This window comes from Schistocerca gregaria, chromosome 8, assembly GCF_023897955.1.
Source record: "Schistocerca gregaria isolate iqSchGreg1 chromosome 8, iqSchGreg1.2, whole genome shotgun sequence".
NCBI lineage: Eukaryota > Metazoa > Arthropoda > Insecta > Orthoptera > Acrididae > Schistocerca > Schistocerca gregaria.
In genome coordinates, this window is record NC_064927.1 from 461,081,453 (window position 1) to 461,101,863 (window position 20,411).

Genomic DNA, 20,411 nt, shown 5'->3' on the forward strand with positions numbered 1-20,411 from the left:
CGAACCCATCGTTCTACCATTCCTAGACCGGCAAGGCAACTTGCTGTTCCAACAGGACAATGCACGTCCGCATGTATCCCGTGCCACCCAACGTGCTCTAGAAGGTGTAAGTCAACTACCCTGGCCAGCAAGATCTCTGGATCTGTCCCCCATTGAGCATGTTTGGGACTGGATGAAGCGTCGTCTCACGCGGTCTGCACGTCCAGCACGAACGCTGGTCCAACTGAGGCGCCAGGTGGAAATGGCATGGCAAGCCGTTCCACAGGACTACATCCAGCATCTCTACGATCGTCTCCATGGGAGAATAGCAGCCTGCATTGCTGCGAAAGGTGGACATACACTGATTGATAGCTGGCTGTTGAGAGATGTTTATTTTTATGAAGTAATTTGGATGAGAGGTTTAATTAATAATAGCACTAAAGTTTAACGTTTTGGCGCCCTACCGCGGAACATAGCAGCGAATCACAGAGCAGCAGCATCATGCAGGCGGTCTTTCTCACTGGAATGGTGCCGAATCTAACATCTGTCACGGGTACCTCACCCCACATTGCATCATCTCTATGCTTCTTGTATCTCCACTGCCCTGGGAATAGCTTCCTGGAGCCTAATATGATGGCTGAATAAGCCAGAAATATTACACCATCAGCACTGCCCATAAGCCCAGTGGCAGAGTGTTGCGTGGTGAATCCGCGATACCTTCTTCATCGTGCCCATGGTAGGGCGCGCACCTTTCGTCTTCCAGGGGAACAGCTCCAGCTCGTTGGGAAGGTGACAAGCTGGCGTTGGCTCCGTTACGCTCTGGGCAACATTCATGTGAGTATCCAGGAGTCTAGAGCAGGTCGTGCAAGGCACCATGACGGTCGAGGACTATCTTACAATGGTTGCAGACCACGTACACCCCCTCATGATGATCATGTTTCCTAACGGCAGTGGCGACATGTCGCAAGGCCAGGAGGATGATGGGGTGACTGGAGGAACACAGTGGCGAGTTCCAAGTCATGGGCTGCTTCTCTCTACCCCGCCCCCCCCCCACCCCACCCCGCCAATAGGACTCGCCAGATTTGAAACCGATCGAACACAACTGCGACGTGACTGAATGTGGCGGAACTTGTTAACTTTTGTGGGCAAGTGTTGTGCAACTCCCTCCAACGAAGTACCAAGGCCACATTACTGGTGTGCCACGACGCATCGCTGCTCTTGTCTGTACCAAAAGTGGGCATCCCGGCTTTTAGGGAGATGGTCATAATGTTGTGGCTGATCAGGTATAAAACGCGACATAAGTTTGTGCAATATCATGCAAGGCCCACTGTCTGCATCAAGGAAAAATATGGCGTGGGAATGATGTGGAGGTTCCTGCGTGGCCCCTGGGTAACGTGACCTAGCGTTAAGGCAACATCCACGTCAGAAGCTGAGGATTAGCTGATCAATACCTCTTAGTAAAAATTTTCGTTGCCGGGATTGGCTGAAACGAGTGATTTAGAAGCTGCCTTGTGTGGCAGGCCCGAAATTCGAGCTGGCAGCCTTAGTCTGGCAAAGAGAACCAGCGTGAACGGTCCTATCTGGCGTGGCTCACACCAGTTGTTAAGTAGTACCATTAACAGCATTGTTTATGACTACATAGTCGGGGAGCGGTTTTCTCTTCCGGTCGCATGTGCGTTGGATGTAAAGAACGTGTCATATGCCAATTCAGGACGGTATTGATAATTAACATTAGGTAACGTAGTAAGTGTAAGGTGAACTGTGATCTGGAAAACCACAGGAATCATTAAATGTCATCAATTTGAAAAAAAATCAAACCGTGTGCTCTTTACTGCAATTCAGTTATTTAAGTATTTTCTCCAAATATTACCTTTTATGTGCTACATTTGCCATTTCCGTACAAGTCCACAACCAGTGCTTCCTCTGTAGCGAAGGAACATCTGTGAAGGAGCAAGGATAGTGACATTCAGAAAAACCACGAGATATGTCGGATGTGCACACCCCAGCGACAGAGTCGTGTGTACAGTCATTCTACATCTGGATCTATATCCATACTCCGCAAGCCACCTGACGGTGTGTGGCGGAGGGTGCCTTCAATTCCTCTATCGGTTCTCCCTTCTGTTCCAGTCTCGTATTGTTCGTGGAAAGAAAGATTATCGGTATGCTTCTGTGTGGGCTCTAATCTCTCTGATTTTATCCTCATGGTCTCTTCGCGAGATATACATAGGGGGAAGCAATATACTGCTTGACTCCTCTGTGAAGGTATGTTCTCGAAACTTCAACAAAAGCCCGTACAGAGATACTGAGCGTCTCTCCTGCAGAGTCTTCCACTGCAGTTTATGTATCATCTCTCCGTTGGATCTTCTCTATCACTTCTATCAACCCTATCTGGTACGGATCCCACACCGGTGAGCAGTATTCAAGCACTGGGCGAACAAGCGTAGTGTAACCTACTTCCTTTGTATTAGGACTGCATTTCCTTAGGATTCTTCCAATGAATCTCAGTCTGGCATCTGCTCACTCTTACAACTAGAGGTTGCGACATACCCTGCGAACGCAAGCAGGGTGTTGTAACAGTTTGTCATAGCATGCAGTAGAGCTCTCCTGTCTAAATGCTATACCAACATGTAGACAACTTGACTAACCCGAACTAAGAAACGAAAAAGAACTAGCCGATTTTTAGTCCTGCTAAATCGATGCTGTTATGATATAGTTCAAACTGCGCAAATGGCGAAAAGTGCAGGGGAGACAAATTGTAAGTGAATGTTTTCGTAACATTATTTTGATTCAGTTTATGGTCTTCGTATGGCCAGTTTGGGTAGTGGCCGAACGGTCGACGCGATTTTCAGAGTCTGTTTTTTCATCGGTTTCTGAGTGCCTGGTGTACCCGGCACATCGCCGCCCAAATCCAATACGTTTCACGATTTCGTAAACCAGACAGCTCTAAAAATAACCAGAAATAATTAAATTTTAATCCGAAATAAGAAATAACCTTTATCACCCGGGAAATACCATAACCACCGTCTGACACGTGCAGCATATTGGCAGAAACCATGCATAACACAAAATCTTTGTCCATCGCACACATGTCAGCCATAAGACTGTAGAACAAACTCCCATGCAATATGCATCTTTTCCATTACCACACTGCGTTAAATAAGACGGAACATTTTCCTGGTACGATCAACATAGTCTCCCTCTCAGCATATCAGAGGTGTCTTCCTCCAGTTCAGTACCGAATCAGTATCCCTGTGATATTATCAACATTCTCCCAGGGCGACAGGAAGAGTTTACGGCCACCACTTAAATTAACCACGCCAAGTCCGTTACTAACGGCGCCGATCCTACAACGATGCGGTACAAAGGCACAAGAGAAAGAAGGAGAAGATATCTGTAACTATTATTGTAAGCACTTCTTCACGTTAACTGTAGTCGAAATTGCAAAGATGTGTAAGTAAGTAATATTGTGGGTTGGCTGTTTTGTCTCAGTTTACTATACGTAGAATGATGAAACCACGTTCTTGAATTTGGATTTGATAATTTATTTATCTGTTTACTTATTTATGTGTTAATTTCACCTGGCAAGATTGGAACCCTCAGATCCTTTCTTACATTTAACCAGACTTCCTCAGCAAGACTACTTGAGTTTCATTTATAATCAAAATGATGATACAGTTATATTAATGACTATGTGAATAACAATGAATATATGGAATTTGCGTAATGTGAGTCTTACTGACATTATATTAAGCAGTTTCCTCATTATGGTCTTCTTCAATGTGATTAACGACATCTAAAACAGACGTAGGGCTACAATATAGAATGAAAAAATCTAGATAACAAGTTTATTGGTCAGAGGAAGAGTGAGAAATAATAGCGTGAGATTGCCAGAAGAGATGGACGGAAATAAAAAAAGGAGAAAAAGATAACAGAAGCACATAATTTGAAATGTGACAGGGATACTGGCTCCCTTTATGCAGAAAAAAACGGCAGGAATACGCCGAGGGGGAAGATACACTGATGATAGCAGATAAGGCTGTAATCTCCTCTTGAATACAGTGTGGTTTTGGTTAAAACGCAGTTGACGGCTTAATTTGCCTCACAGTTGTATGGTTGAAACGGAGACATTGGTTTTAATTGAAAACCGACACCAGAGAATTTCGTAAATATGTTTTGTTTAATTTCTTTCACCTACTCTTTAATAGTTTGACATTTCAGGGCTTAGAATCAGAAAAGAATTGTTCATTCTTGACATAATAGCGGCATAAATTGTGCATTATTACTCGACGACAAAACAGATTTTAATTGAGTGCCATCGAAAGAAGCGATGGAAATGATTATAAACAAGTTTTCCAGCCAGAAGTCTACATACAGAAATGATGTACGATCAGTTCTCCACTTCTTGAGAATCTAGTGCTGGAGATAAGAAGAGACCAGAAACTTTAAATATTTCAAACGATATTTCGCCTCTCCTCCGTCTGGTTCACACTAACCTTACATTAGTCACATGACACTCAGTTTCAGTCAGGCTTGTTTCCTGTTTTCCACAAAAAATTCTACCGTTTTCACAACTACAACTTTGTTCAGACGCGTCACAGCTAATTTTAATGTTCAATAGACTACCCACCTGGTACAAGGGTACAATTAAATTTCTATCATCGCAACAACAGTACAGAATATTCGCTAAGATTTCGCGGTGCTGCCTCAATTTGGCACGTTCCCAACCAGGAAGGGAAATTTTTCGAGCTGTAAACGGAGGGTTGCCACAGGAAGGGAATAGCCTGCGGTTCTTTTCACGTGCCCGCCGCTAACATTGGGGAATTGGCAATTTCCGTAGCTGGCTCACATTTTTTCCAAGGTAAACGTCTCCCTTTCAGGTTTCCCTCTGCTGCTAATGGCTTTGCGGGACGGACTCATATTTTCCGCAGCGGCAAACGCATGCCTGACAGCTCTTTTAGCTCCGGGTAGCAAATCAATGCCATACGCTGCACGAATCTCATCGTTTTATACCCATTGTAAAAGCACGTTACGGTAGCCAATAAAGAGTGAGCTGCAACGCTGGACTCGTACGACGTTAGAATTGGCGTTAAATCTAGTTACTAAACTGGAAACGGAATTTCTTTGTGTATTTCAGACTCACGGGGGATTTGACTCGGTATGGATTTGAGGTATTCCTTTTTTTTTTTTTTTTTTTTTTTTTTTGTGGCTCAACGCTTATTTGAAGAGCTGTCTGCACATTCCTGTCACCAGAATATAGCTTTGTGATCTACTAACAAAATCGAAATCGTAAATAAGCGTGGTGAAAGACTCTTTCGTTCTATTGTTATACATTCGTGTGAGAAACATTAGCAGGAAAGTAGTTTTCGCACAATATGTTACTGCCAAGTAACAAAGCTCGACGATACAGTATAATACGGAAGGTACCTGAATGAAATACGCGATGATACGAAGAGAAACGACATTTTTATTCACAGAAAATTCACTGAAGGCACCGCGATTTGTAATGTTTCCCTGGTTTTGGTGATGAGGAATAGCGCCATTCCTTGCTCGCTACCTTCGTTTCTGCCTAGTGGAAGTGAACCCAGGTTTCGTCCCCAGTAACGATTCTTGCAAGGAAGCCATCACCTTCTCGTTCAAAGCGCCGAAGAAGTTCTTCACGTCGTTCTCTCATTTCAGGAGTCAGCCGCTGTGGCACCCATCTTGCAGACACTTTGTGAAACTGGAGCACCTCATGCACAATGTGGTGTGCTGACCCATGACTAATCTGTAAACATGCTGCAATGTCATTCAGTGTCACTCGGCGGTTTTCCTTCACTACGGCTTCAACTGCTGTAATGTTCTGTGGAGTCACAACTCGTTGAGCCTGACCTGGACGAGCAGCACCTTACACTGAATTCGCACCATTTTCTAACTTCCTACTCAATTCGTAGACTTGTTGCTGTGACAAACATGCATCACCGTATTGAACCCTTCATTCGTCGATGAATTTCAATAGTTTCCACACCTTCCCTACGCAGGAACCGAATAACAGAACGCTGTTCTTCCCTGGTGCAAATCGCAAGTGGGGCAGTCATCTTTATACTGACACTGCGACGGTATGTGTGCATCTGCACTATGCTGCCACCTACAGGCCATTACAAAAGGCAGGACATGCAGCTTAATGGTGTGTGTGACCGCCACTGGTCACAAGGCATACTGTGGAATGTGTTTTCTTGCTGGAAACAACACTCGTGCTCATAAATTAAGGATTATGCTGACACATGGAGAAACAACGCTCTGGTGGGTGGTTTGCTGATTTAAATCATCTCGGGGTATGACCATGCGGTGCATCTGAACTGCGGTCGTCGCTCGGTGGTGCTGGCAGCAGTCCACATACGCAGAGGTGAGTTGTTGCATGTCAGAGTACGTTTTCAGACATGCTATTGCTGACTGTGTGTTGACAATGACTCAACGAAACACATACTGATGACGTTATGAGGGGTAGAATATTAGGGCGACTGGAGTCTGGTCAAACACAGCAGGTAGTAGCACGGGCCCTCCGTGTGGCACAAAATGTGATCTCAAGATTATAGCAACAATTCCAGCAGACAGGAAACTTGTCCAGGTGCTACAGTATGTGACGTCCACAATGTACAAAACCACAAGAAGACCGATATCTCACCATCAGTGCCCGCAGACGGCCACGGAGTACTGCAGGTAGCCTTACTCGGGACCTTACCGCAGCCACTGGAACAACTGTCTGCAGACACACAGTCTACAGACGACTGAACAGACACGGTTTATTCGCCTGGAGACCTGCAAGGTGCATTCCACTGACCCCTGGTCACAGGAGAGCCCGTAAAGTCTGATGTCAAGAACAGAGTACATGGCCATTGGAACAGTGCTCAGGTTATGTACAAGGACGAGTCGAGGTATAGTCTGAACAGTGATTCTCGCCGGGTTTTCATCTGGCGTGAATCATGTACCAGATACCAACTCCTTAATGTCCTTGAAAGGGACCTGTATGTATGTCCTGTTTTGATGGTTTGGGGTTGATTATGAATGGTGAACGTGCACACCTGCATGTCTTTGACAGAGGAACTGCACCTCCTGATGGATGATAACGCACAGCCCAACCTAGCTGCCATCGTGGAGGAGTACTTTGAAACAGAAGATATCAGGAGAATGGAGTGGCCTGCCTGTTCTCCAGACCTAAACCCCATAGAGCACATCTGGGATGCTCTCTATCGACATATCGCTGTACGTATTCAAACTCCTAGGACACTTCAGCTGCTCCGACAGGCGCTGGTGCAAGAATGGGAGGCTATACCCCAGCAGCTGCTCGACCACCTGATCCAGAGTATGCCAACTCGTTTTGCGGCCTGTGTACGTGTGAATGTGATCATATCCCATACTGATATCGGGGCATAGGTGCTGGAAACAGTGGCGTTTTGTAGCACTTGTGTTTCGGGACGCTTTTCTCAACTTATCACCAATACCGTGGACTTACAGACATGTGTATTGTGTGTTCCCTTTGTGCCAATGCTATTAGCGCCAGTTTTGTGTAGTGCCACGTTGTATGGCACCACTTTCTACAATTATCCTTAATTTATGAGCATGAATGTAGTTTGGTGTGCAGTTCTTATGGTAGGGAATTCTGGTCTTCCACCAAAGCAATTGACAACTGCAGGATGGTCTTTGGTACATATGGACGTGCTGTAGTACGTTACGCCAAAGCATCCAATGCGTGCTCGAAGGGACTTAAGTCGGACGAATGGGTGGGCCAGTCCATTCCCCAAATACCCTCTTGTTCAAAGAGCTCCTTCTTTTGCACAATGCATTGTTATCCATAAAAATTATGCCAGGACCATACACGCCTCTGGAAAGACCCAAGGAGTACAGTGACAGAATAATTCTGACCGTTCAGTCTACCGCGTTAAAAGATTATGCCTCCCAACAACATAAAGTCAGGACCGCCAAAACGATCACGTTTGATATTGTTCTTGGATGGATTACATATCCTTATAACGTAAGAAGTGTGAACACGTAATGCAACCAGGAGCACTGACGAACAAGATCATTTTAATGGTCCATGTGTTACTCTGCACGGGTGTATTGACCTCCAAATCCTTGAAAACGGCACACTAACCGGTAAACGTTGCTATGACACTGAACTCCTTCCCCATGTGCGTCTTCTCAGGGGTGCATTCTGCCCTGACTTCATTGTTATGGATGACAGTGCCTGACCACCTCGAATATTTAGGTGGAGGAGCTTTAGAAAAGAGAGGATAATCGGGGAATGGACCGTCATGCCCGCTCTCCTGACTGAAGTCTGATGGAGCACGTGTGGAATGCATTGCGGAGATATATAGCAGCACGTGGACACGCACAAACGACTTTCCAGTAATTGTCAACTCTACTGGTGTAGGAGTGGGATCCTTGTCAAAAGAACTCCTTACGGACCATGTGGACAGTATGGGAGATCGTTGCAGTGGTGACCACACACCTTATTAAGAACCGTGTCCCAACCTTTTGCAATAACCGGGGAACCATTATACAAGGTGATTATAACTAAAGTTAACCTTACAAAACGCTGTAGACAAAACACCACCTGACAGTATGACGTCAAATTGCAGAAGAATAGTATCGGAGAAGGGGGAAAACGTATATCAGGAAAAATAATATTTTTGTGAAAATTGATCAATAGATGTCAGAATACGTAAAAGAAAACACCTGTCATGCGCACGACCCATTGAATTTGGTATAAACACGCCGGGTACACGGCTTTTCCTCCTTTCGCGTCTGCGACGTTCGCCGTGACTGTCTCAACGCAAAATCGCGCTCTGCTTGTAAAGCTGTAGTACAAGAATGATGACTCTGCACACGTCGCTCTGCAGAAGTTCCGGACACTGAAGGGTTTGAAAAAAAGGCGTTGATCCGGTGACTGCCGTGGGTCTGGAGAAAATGATTCGGAAATTGGAAAAGACCGTTTCTTTTGGTGTGCAACCTGGTAAAGGGAGGAAACGAATTGTTTCGACGTCAGTGGAAGCAGTGGTCACAACAATGCAGGAGGAGACGAGTGGTGGTGTTCAAACGTGTAGTGCACGGAGAACTGGCCGAACATTGGAAATACCCGTCAGCACGGTGCTTAACATCCTACTACACATTCTTCTTTGCTATCCATTCAAAATTCTCCATGTACACAAGTTGCTTCCCGTTGACCTCCCAGCAAGAGAGACCTTTGCTGTAGAATTTTTTGCTCGCACGGAAGTGGACAGTGATTTGCCGTGGAAGGTTTTGTGGAGAGACGAAGCTCACTTCCATCTGACAGGATATGTCAATATACAGAACTGTCGAATATGGGCTCAACCAATACCTCTTCAATCTGAAAAGCTCACAATGTGATGCGGCTTTACGGCATTATTTATCATAGGGCCATATTTTTTCGAAGAGACAGGTGCTTCCGCTCCTGTTACCTGTACCGTCACTGGTAAGTGCTGTAAGTGTCTTTAGGGCAACGCCATCATTGCAGCTCTCCAACAACGTGGATGTGTGGATGGGATTATTTGTATGCAAGATGGCGCTCCTCTACACATTGCATATCTAATTAAGCAGCTCCTGAAGCGCCATTTCGGAAATGTAAGAATTATCAGACGCCATTTTCGTACAACCTGGCCGTCCCGATCACCTGATCTCAATCCTTGCGACTTCTGGCTATCTGGAACATGTTATGTTCAATGTTCCGACTGCAAACCTAGCTGCATTGAAGCCACGCACTGCGCAACACATTCTGAACTTGACCCGCGAAACACTTCGATCAGTTGTGGAGCACGCTGTTTTTCGATTTCAACTTGTTGCAGAAAGGGGTGGACAGCACACTGAACATGTTTTGCGCTAGTCACACGGAAATTAATAATGCGATTTCGTTTTGATTGATAGTTTTATGCGGTTTTTGTCCTTAGGTGAATTAAAAACTGATGTGACTGTGGCTTTTTATGTGATTTTTGGCCTCAGGACAATTAAAAACCGACTTTTCCCGTCCGATGCGATAAGACCTTGCCATGGTTGATAGAATTACGTAAGTAACAGTATGACACCTGTGCACCCATGTACACTGAGTAGTACCGTTTTTTAACGTCAAACGTACACCTTAGGCTTTTTTATATGAATCATTTGTCGTTTGTAGTCAGCCACTATTAAATTATGATGCTTATAGCACCATCTATTGCAACGTTTAGTAACTATATATTTTTCTTCTACCAATTTTTTCCCCCTTCCGTTGCCATTTGACGTCATTCTGACCAGTGGTATTATTTCTGCAGCGGTTTGAAAGTTTAATTATAATCACCCTGTAGATCGCGCTGACCAGATGCTGAACTTTGCCGTGACATATACCCCTCCTTACAACTGTAACCTGGCCTTGCTCACTTCCCTCCCCAGGGCCCCCTTTTTCCTCTCCCCCGCCTTCTCCCAGAGCAGATTTTCCTCATTTCCCCGAGTCCCTGCACCCCATCCTCAACTGTGTCACTCCCACATCCTCCCCTCCCCTCACCCCTTCGACGCACCCCCACGCGTCGCTCCCCCCTCTCTCCCTTCTCCCTCATCTCCCTGTGTTTTGCTCATCGTCGTCAGTGTGTTACATCAATATTATGATTGGTGCTGTTCTCCTGTGCGCCGAGAGGTATGGTTTTAATTGTGTGCTGGACATGTACATAGTATTACTCTCAGTGACTGTTATGTGCTACACCGTCCGTTGATACTTTTGCGTTCCGGTCATACTTCGCCTGTTCTTTTAATTGTTCCAGTGTGTGGTTTTTTGTGTGTGCTACATTTCTACGGTTCTTATATGATTTTAATTGTGTGCTGGACATGTACATAGAGTTACTCTCAGTGACTGTTATGTGCTACACCGTCCGTTGATACTTTTGTGTTCCGGTCATACTTCGCCTGTTCTTTTAATTGTTCCAGTGTGTGGTTTTTTGTGTGTGCTACATTTCTACGGTTCTTATCTCCGTTTTACAGTCGCCCTTTTTGTCTATTGTCTTCCATAATGTTACCCCCTTTTTTATATCTATGTACACCATGTTTTCTCCATTATGTTATTTTTAAATGTCTTCTATTCTATGTTTTATGTCTTTCGGCTGAAGAGCACCGCATATGCTGCTGCCAGACCACCCTGATGGGTAATTGAAACACAATAAAGAAAAAAAGATGTTTGAAGACCTTTGACTCTTCCAAAATGTTTAGTCTAAACCCTTTTCCCTCACAGTGCAAAATTCAGATGTCATGAATGTTAGAACCATTTTTTCCTAAAAGATGCTCCTTGTATCTAGCACAGAAAGCACGATCTGTTTCGCCTATGTAATAGGCTTTACATGTGCCAGAGCTGATTTTATAGATTCTGAGTTTTGGACGGGAGGCCGTTCTGATTTTAAATTATGTATAATGTTGCTATGCAAGCTGTTGTTAGTAGAAAAGGCTACGTTCCAGTTATGTTTGTTCCTGAGTAATCGCTGAAGTATTTTTTCTTTTCGTCTACTACATTATTAAAAGGAGTGCTGAGAATAGTAATTCTGCCTTTGGTCTTATTTCTGAAGATTTTATCTACTATAGTCGGCTTATATTCGTTATTAACTGCAATGGTTTTTAACAGCTTTATCTCAGTTGCAACGTCTTCGGCAGACAGTGCTGTGGAAACAGCTCTATGGATGGCAGAGTGAAAGAAGGTTTTTTTGTGGTGTTCAGGATGCGTTGAAGAGGTTGGTACAATCTGGTCTGTGTATATTTCATTGAGAAAAATGTCAAAGGATATCGTCAGTTATCGTTAATATTAAATCCAAGTAGTTTAACTGAGGATGTTCATTTTAGCGCTCATATGTCAATGTAACTTTTTCGTACAGGTCATTGAAGATTTTAAACAAATGGTCGATACCAGATTAAGAGCCTTTGTAAATAATCAAAATGTCATCAACGTATCGGCAATATAGTAAAATACCTAATGTTGAACCTGAAAAATTTTTAAAGAAATTTCTTTGTATGGGATTTATGAAGATATCGGCTAAGACACTTGCTAACCGATTTCCCATAGCGGGTTCGTCACGTTGTTAGTATAACTGTCCATTAAATTCCAAATAATTATATTTCAACGTGATATGTAGAAAATTCATGACATCGGTAAATTGCTCGTCAGTGATGCTTTTTTTTTCTTTTTTAACCGCAAACCTGTTCCACAATATCCAAGGTCGTGAGTACAGGTACATTGGTATACAAATTGTTAACATCAAACAAAACACTCTTGGTATCTTGATCACATTCCAAATTTTTGATTTTATGGGCTAAGTTTTGGGTATCCAAATCTGAAAAATTATTTTGAAAGGCAAAGAGTTTTGTATATACACTCCTGGAAATTGAAATAAGAACACCGTTAATTCATTGTCCCAGGAAGGGGAAACTTTATTGACACATGATCACACTGACAGAACCACAGGCACATACACACAGGCAACAGAGCATGCACAATGTCGGCACTAGTACAGTGTATATCCACCTTTCGCAGCAATGCAGGCTGCTATTCTCCCATGGAGACGATCGTAGAGATGCTGGATGTAGTCCTGTGGAACGGCTTGCCATGCCATTTCCACCTGGCGACTCAGTTGGACCAGCGTTCGTGCTGGATGTGCAGACCGCGTGAGACGACGCTATATCCAGTCCCATACATGCTCAATGGGGGACAGATCCGGAGATCTTCCTGGGCAGGGTAGTTGACTTACACCTTCTAGAGCACGTTGGGTGTCACGGGATACATGCGGACGTGCATTGTCCTGTTGGAACAGCAAGTTCCCTTGCCGGTCTAGGAACGGTAGAACGATGGATTCGATGACGGTTTGGATGTACCGTGCACTATTCAGTGTCCCCTCGACGATCACCAGAGGTGTACGGCCAGTGTAGGAGATCGCTCCCCACACCATGATGCCGGGTGTTGGCCCTGTGTGCCTCGGTCGTATGCAGTCCTGATTGTGGCGCTCACCTGCACGGCGCGAAACACGCATACGACCATCATTGGCACCAAGGCAGAAGCGACTCTCATCGCTGAAGACGACACGTGTCCATTCGTCCCTCCATTCACGCCTGTCGCGACACCACTGGAGGCGGGCTGTACGATGTTGGGGCGTGAGCGGAAGACGGCCTAACGGTGTGCGGGACCGTAGCCCAGCGTCATGGAGACGGTTGCGAATGGTCCTCGCCGATACCCCAGGAGCAACAGTGTCCCTAATTTGATGGGAAGTGGCGGTGCGGTCTCCTACGGCACTGCGTACGATCCTACGGTCTTGGCGTGCATCCGTGCGTCGCTGCGGTCCGGTCCCAGGTCGACGGGCACGTGCACCTTCTGCCGACCACTGGCGACAACATCGATGTACTGTGGAGACATCACGGCCCACGTGTTGAGCAATTCGGCGGTACGTCCACCCGGCCTCCCGCATGCCCACTATACGCCCTCGCTCAAAGTCCGTCAGCTGCACATACGGTTCACGTCCACGCTGTCGCGGCATGCTACCAGTGTTAAAGACTGAGATGGAGCTCCGTATGCCACGGCAAACTGGCTGACACTGACGGCGGCGGTGCACAAATGCTGCGCAGCTAGAGCCATTCGACGGCCAACACCGCGGTTCCTGGTGTGTCCGCTGTGCCGTGCGTGTGATCATTGCTTGTACAGCCCTCTCGCAGTGTCCGGAGCAAGTATGGTGGGTCTGACACACCGGTGTCAATGTGTTCTTTTTTCCATTTCCAGGAGTGTATGTCGTACAGAGACTTTGCTAAGGTGTGGTAGGCACTATTCATGCTATTAGAAGTGGGACGAATTGGATGGCCAGTCTTATGCATCTTAAACCGAGAACGCATTCTTGGAGGCTGCAGGTTCATATTGATTAACTTTTTTTTTGGAATGGTATCAGTAAAAATTTTGCATCATTGATAGCGGACTTAATTTCTTTTTGCCGATTGTAGTAGATAAAATCTTCAGAAATAAGACGAAAGGCACAATTAGCACTCTCAGCATTCCTTTTAATAATGTTGATTAAAAGAAAAAATATTTTTCCATTCCGTATACAGGGCCAGTATCTTACAGGATTTAGCGATTACTCAGCTACAAATCTAATTGCAACGTAGCCTTTTATACTAAAAACAGCTTGCACAGCAACCTTATACATAATTTAAAATCAGAATAGTCTCCCCTCCAGAACTCTGAATCTATAAAATCAGCTCTGGCACATGTAAAGCCTATTACACAGCTCAAACAGGTCGTGCTTTCTCTGCTAGATACAAGAGGCATCATTTAGGGAGAAATGGTTCTGACATTCATAACTCAACCTTTGCCAACCACCTGTTGTTGGCGTCATTTGCTACGGCGCGCACACCCAGTCGCAGTTACTCACTCATGTCCTATACCACTGTAGTGCCCTTAGTGGCACATGGTTTTGATAGTTTGACTAGAGCGATGTCACTTATATTTTCTTTTAAGCACATGTGAGTGTTTTGTATTTTTATGTAATTTAATTTCTAAAAATTAAGTGTTTGTTCTAATGCCTACCTGCTATTAATGTACCTTCCTGTGATATTGTTAGGTAAGGTAACAGTTTATTCTGAAGAAGGCGCTGAAAGCTAGTTAAAGAATTTTAAAATCTATTTGCAACCGGTTGGCTGGCAATTAGTGACATTGTAAAAAAAAAATATTAGGGAAATCAGTAACAGAATGTATACATGAAGCCGCACTCGGCCGACAGAATTTCAACGGTTGTTCAGAGAGCCTAGTCTGTGGTGGCTTGTTGCTGAACAACAGTAATGATTTATTCAATAGTTACCTCAGATACATTTATTTCTCTGTGACTACGTCCAAAACACTGGATAAAATGGTAACACGCAAGCCGAAAACATACAACACAAAAACACAATGTAAAGTAACAACCCTTCGGTGGAGTGTAGTGTGACATAGCTACGGTCGTTGTGGGAACAGCTGTTTGTTAGCTTTTACTCTTCTGTTAATAGACTTTCTTTATAATAACGACGTCTTCTGGATACTTAGGACGATGAAGTTTACTGGATCCTCATAATGTGGTTTGATGTTAGCTCTTCATGTGCATACCAGTTTTTAGCTGGTTATATTTTTATACAAAAGTGACAAATTCCCCAGTTCGTGTGTGGGATATTCGCTACTTCTTGATGGCATGTCATGAGTAGGATTCAGTTAGTTTGTAAGTGTCTCAGCTTTATCCTTTATTTCTCCACTCAACTTGTGAGGAATGTTATGATATATATATATATATATATATATATATATATATATATATATATATATATATATATATATATAGTGTTACAAAAAGGTACGGCCAAACCAATTTTCAGGAAACATTCCTCACACACAAAGGAAGAAGATATGTTATGTGGACATGTGTCCGGAAACGCTTACTTTCCATGTTAGAGCTCATTTTATTACTTCTCTTCAAATCACATTAATCGTGGAATGGAAACACACAGCAACAGACCGTACCAGCGTGACTTCAAACACTTTGTATAGGAAATGTGTAAGTAGGCTGTTTAGGTTTTCTTATTGGTAACGCCGCTTAGCGCTCGGTATGAAAAATCACTGGCTGTGCTGTGTGCAGTCTGTGTTTAGTTTGCATTGTTGTCTGCCATTGTAGTGTCGGGCAGCGGCAGCTGGATGCTAACAGCGCGTAGCGTTGCGCAGTTGGAGGTGAGCCGCCAGCAGTGGTGGACGTGGGGAGAGAGATGGCGGAGTTTTGAAATTTGTAAGAATTGGTGTCATCAACTGCTATATATATTATGACTAGTGAGGTAAATACATTGTTTGTTCTCTATTAAAATCTTTCATTTGTTAACTATGCCTGTCAGTAGTTAGTGCCTTCAGTAGTTTGAATCTTTTATTTAGCTGGCAGTAGTGGTGCTCGCTGTATTGCAATAGCTTGAGTAACGAAGATTTTTGTGAGGTAAGTGATTTGTGAAACGTATAGGTTAATGTTAGTCAGGGCCATTCTTTCGTAGGGATTTTTGAAAGTCAGATTGCGTTGCGCTAAAAATATTGTGTGTCAGCTTAAGCACAGTCGTGTATAATTATTCAGAGAGGACGTTTCACATAGACCAGTCTTGTATAATTTTTCTAAGGGGACGTTTCAAATGTTCTAAATGTCCTCCGTTAGCGAGGATACATGCATGCATCCTCCGTCGCACGGAATCCCTGATGCGTTGATGCAGCCCTGGAGAATGGCGTATTGTATCACAGCCGTCCACAATACGACCACGAAGAGTCTCTACATTTGGTACCGGTGTTGCGTAGACAAGAGCTTTCAAATGCCCCCATAAATGAAAGTCTAGAGGTTTGAGGTCAGGAGAGCGTGGAGGCCATGGAATTGGTCCGCCTCTACCAACCCATCGGTCACCGAATCTGTTGCTGAGAAGCGTACGAACACTTGGACTGAAATGTGCATGAGCTCCATCGTGCATGAACCGCATGTTGTGTCGTACTTGTAAAGGCACATGTTCTAGCAGCACAGGTAGAGCATCCTGTAAGAAATCATGATAACGTGCTCCATTGAGCGTAGGGGCCCAATCAAGACATCACCAACAATGCCTGCCCAAACGTTCACAGAAAATCTGTGTTGATGACGTGATTGCACAATTGTGTGCGGATTCTCGTCAGCCCACACATGACGATTGTGAAAATTTATAATTTGATCACGTTGGAATGAAGCCTCATCCTTAAAGAGAACATTTGCACTGAAATGAGGACTGACACATTGTTGGATGAACCATTAGCAGACGTGTACCCGTGGAGGCCAATCAGCGGCCGATAGTGCCTGAACACGCTGTACATAGTACGGAAACAACTGGTTCTCCCGTAGCACTCTCGATACAGTGACGTGGTCAGCGTTACCTTGTACAGCAGCAACTTCTCTGGCGCTGACATTAGGGCTATCGTCAACTGCACGAAGAATTGCCTTGTCCATAGCACGTGTCCTCGTCCTTCTAGGTCTTCCCCAGTCGCGAGTCATAGGCTGGAATGTTCCGTGCTCCCTAAGACGCCGATCAATTGCTTCGAACGTCTTCCTGTCGGGACACCTTCGTTCTGGAAATCTGTCTCCATACAAAAGTACCGCGCCACGGCTATTGCCACGTGCCAAGCCATACATCAAATGGGCATCTGCCAACTCCGCATTTGTAAACATTGCACTGACTGCAAAACCACGTTCGTGATGAACACTAACCTGTTGATGCTACGTACTGATGTGCTTGATGCTAGTACTGTAGAGCAATGAGTCGCATGTCAACACAAGCACTAAAGTCAACATTACCTTCCTTCAATTGGGCCAACTGGCGGTGAATCGAGGAAGTACAGTACATACTGACGAAACTAAAATGAGCTCTAACATGGAAATTAAGCGTTTCCGGACACATGTCCTCATAACATCTTTCCTTTTATTTGTGTGTGAGGAATGTTTCCTGGAAGTTTGTTTGGCCGTACCTTTTTGTAACACCCTATATATATATATATGTGTGTGTGTGTGTCACTGCCTTTATAACTTCAATGCAGATTCAAAACAGGGTGGATGCCTCTTGCGGAAATACACAGTTGAGAATTTGGATCAAACGGGGAGTGCGTCCTGACTGCCGACGCTGTGAAGTCTACCGCTTGCGTTAATCGGGAGATACGGATTCGTGACCCGGTCCGGCAGATATTTTCAACTTTCACCATCGAATTATTTCCTTCCCGACAAGGTCCAGTAACCTCATCCTCAAAACAGTGTCTTGTATATTCGAGCATTTTCGTAGACAAACTGTGCATATGGCGGATATGCATGTTCACTGTCGTGAGCTACACAGAGGTCTACGCATCTCCATCTTGCGGAGCGTCACGGGTTCTGAGGGATCAGTAGTTCACCGTCTCCTTACAGCCCAAATATTTGGTATAGCAAATTTCTGAAAGACGTATGTAGTAGACACATTAGTTAGAAAATGAGTAGAGATTTGTAGAAAATAACAGCTTAAAATGCTATAGGATAATGAGGTGCGCTATACCATATAATTCAAAGTTAAAACTATGTAATGGTTAATCATAGAACGAAGGCTTTGACGGTCGGCGCTTGCGCAATTGCTGATATTAGTTTGATGGGCGTACGCAGCGTCTGATCACGTCCCGCACCGACCTTCCGTGGATACACGGAAACAGTTCACGTTGATTAGCTTGTCAGAGACTGCAGCTGCTTTCTGAGTCGTTAAAGTCTCTGATAATGTCTTCAGCACTGGAAGACGAAACCACAGACAGAGTATTATACCTTGGACCACGGCCTTTTCCCATAACACAAATATCAGCAATTACATGCTGCGCTTAACTTAAAGTTTGTCCATATGAGAATTGCAGCCTCACGTAGGTCTACAAAATTAAATAAAAGCAATTAAATATTGTTTAATTCACATACTGTAACGCATGCAGTTATGTCGTGTGAGTAGGTGATTGGAAACAGAAAGGCGTGTGAGTGAATTTCATTTATCTGCATTGCAAGTCACGAAAAATTACTAGAAATGTTTCAAATTAGAACGGGCATTTCCCACTTTTAGTTCGTTATATTGGATAATTAATAATAACATGGGTTAAGTTTATTACACATCAGTATAAATATCAACTGCAGCGAATAATCACACTTTCGTATTCTGTAAACAAAGATCGGGTAGTCGCGCAAATACAGTCACTGAGAGCAAAGCCACCTGTTATAGGTTACATGACAACTTAGGTTCGTAACCTGTACTCAAGAAATTATTCAAAATCAATATAATTTTAAAAAATTTTCAGTTGTGCCTTGCTCCTGGGCCGTACTGCGTCTCAGCAATTATACCCTCGTAACACTGGCAGTAGAAAAGATTACTGACAGTAGATCCTGCACTCCGTACCTTTCCCGTGACGTCACAACTACTGTATATAAGTTAGTTATTTAAGTCATACCATCATTCAAGTTTACATAAATACATTGGATTGCAGAATACACAGAGAATTATTATGGTCACTTTGCGACTTCTCATTGAAATATCGACACATTATTAATCAAATTATTAATAAAGTTCACGAATGCACGCTCATACTTTAGAATATTACATGACGAATCTAGGATATTCATGCTGCCTTCGTAATCCTCTGTAGATACACGTACACTGAGGGGACAAAAAACTGTGGCCTGGTCAGGGGAGCCCAGATTTCATTTGGTAAGAGCTGACGGTAGGGTTCGAATGTGGCGCAGACCACACGAAGACATGGATCGAAGTTGGCAACAAGGCAATGTGCAAGCTGGTGCTCCTACAATGGTGTGGGCTACGTTTACATGAAACGGACTGATCATTTGCACCCATTCGTGGACATAATGTTCCGAACAACGGTGACATTGTTGTGGATAACAATACGTCATGTCACCGGGCCACAACAGTTCACGATTGGTTAGAACAACATTCTGGACAACCCTAGCGAATAATTTGGCCACAAACATGTCCCGACTTCAACACCATCTAACGTTCGTGGGAAAGAATCGAGAAGTCAGTTTGGGCCCAAGATCGTGCAGCAGCAGCGTTTTCGCAATTATGGACAGCTATAAAGTCAGCATGGATCAATGTTTGTGCAGGGAAGTTCCAACGACTTGCTAAGTTCATGTAACGTGCGTTGCCGCACTACGCCGGGCAAAAGGAGGTCCCACACCATGTTAGGAGGTGTCTCATGAATTTTGTCACATCAGTTTACATCTATCTGTACAGAATTCATAGTCATACCGCAGTTTGCTTATCAAAATAGTAACTCGTCTACCATAATTTATACAAATCCCCGCCTCATATGTAGCTTGTCACAAGTAGGTTTTATAAACTATTGTAATGAGCTCTGCTCTTCGTCACGACATCTCTGGTTATTTAGTCTTTGTGTAGTATTTATGTATGGTATGTACCGTAATTATCATAAAATATAGTTTTAGTTTCCTCATCTGAACGATCTAGAGCAGCAATATTGCCTCTTGGCTTTCCAGTAGAGCAAATCTGCTCGAACCATGAGGGAAAAAGAAACCAAGTCCACCACTTTTGACCCCGGGCTACCTGCGTTTCTTACCCACTCCGTCCTGCTAGCCACGGCGGTTGCCCAGCAACCCGCAGCCTGCCTGAGCCACTAACCACAGTTTTCCGCTCCACAGTTTCTCCATGTCACATCAGGAGTTATGTTTCGAAAGCCTTCGCCATTGTTTCCAGTCAATTCTTCATTAATTTAGTACCGCAGTTTAGTTGCATGGGACTTGATTTTCTTCTCCGTAGTGAGTTGTTTGCCATGGTGAGATCCGGGATTCGTAGAGTCCATTGCAATGGAGTTATAGAGGATATTGTAAAACGCCCAATCAAATGGCTTCAAAAATGTT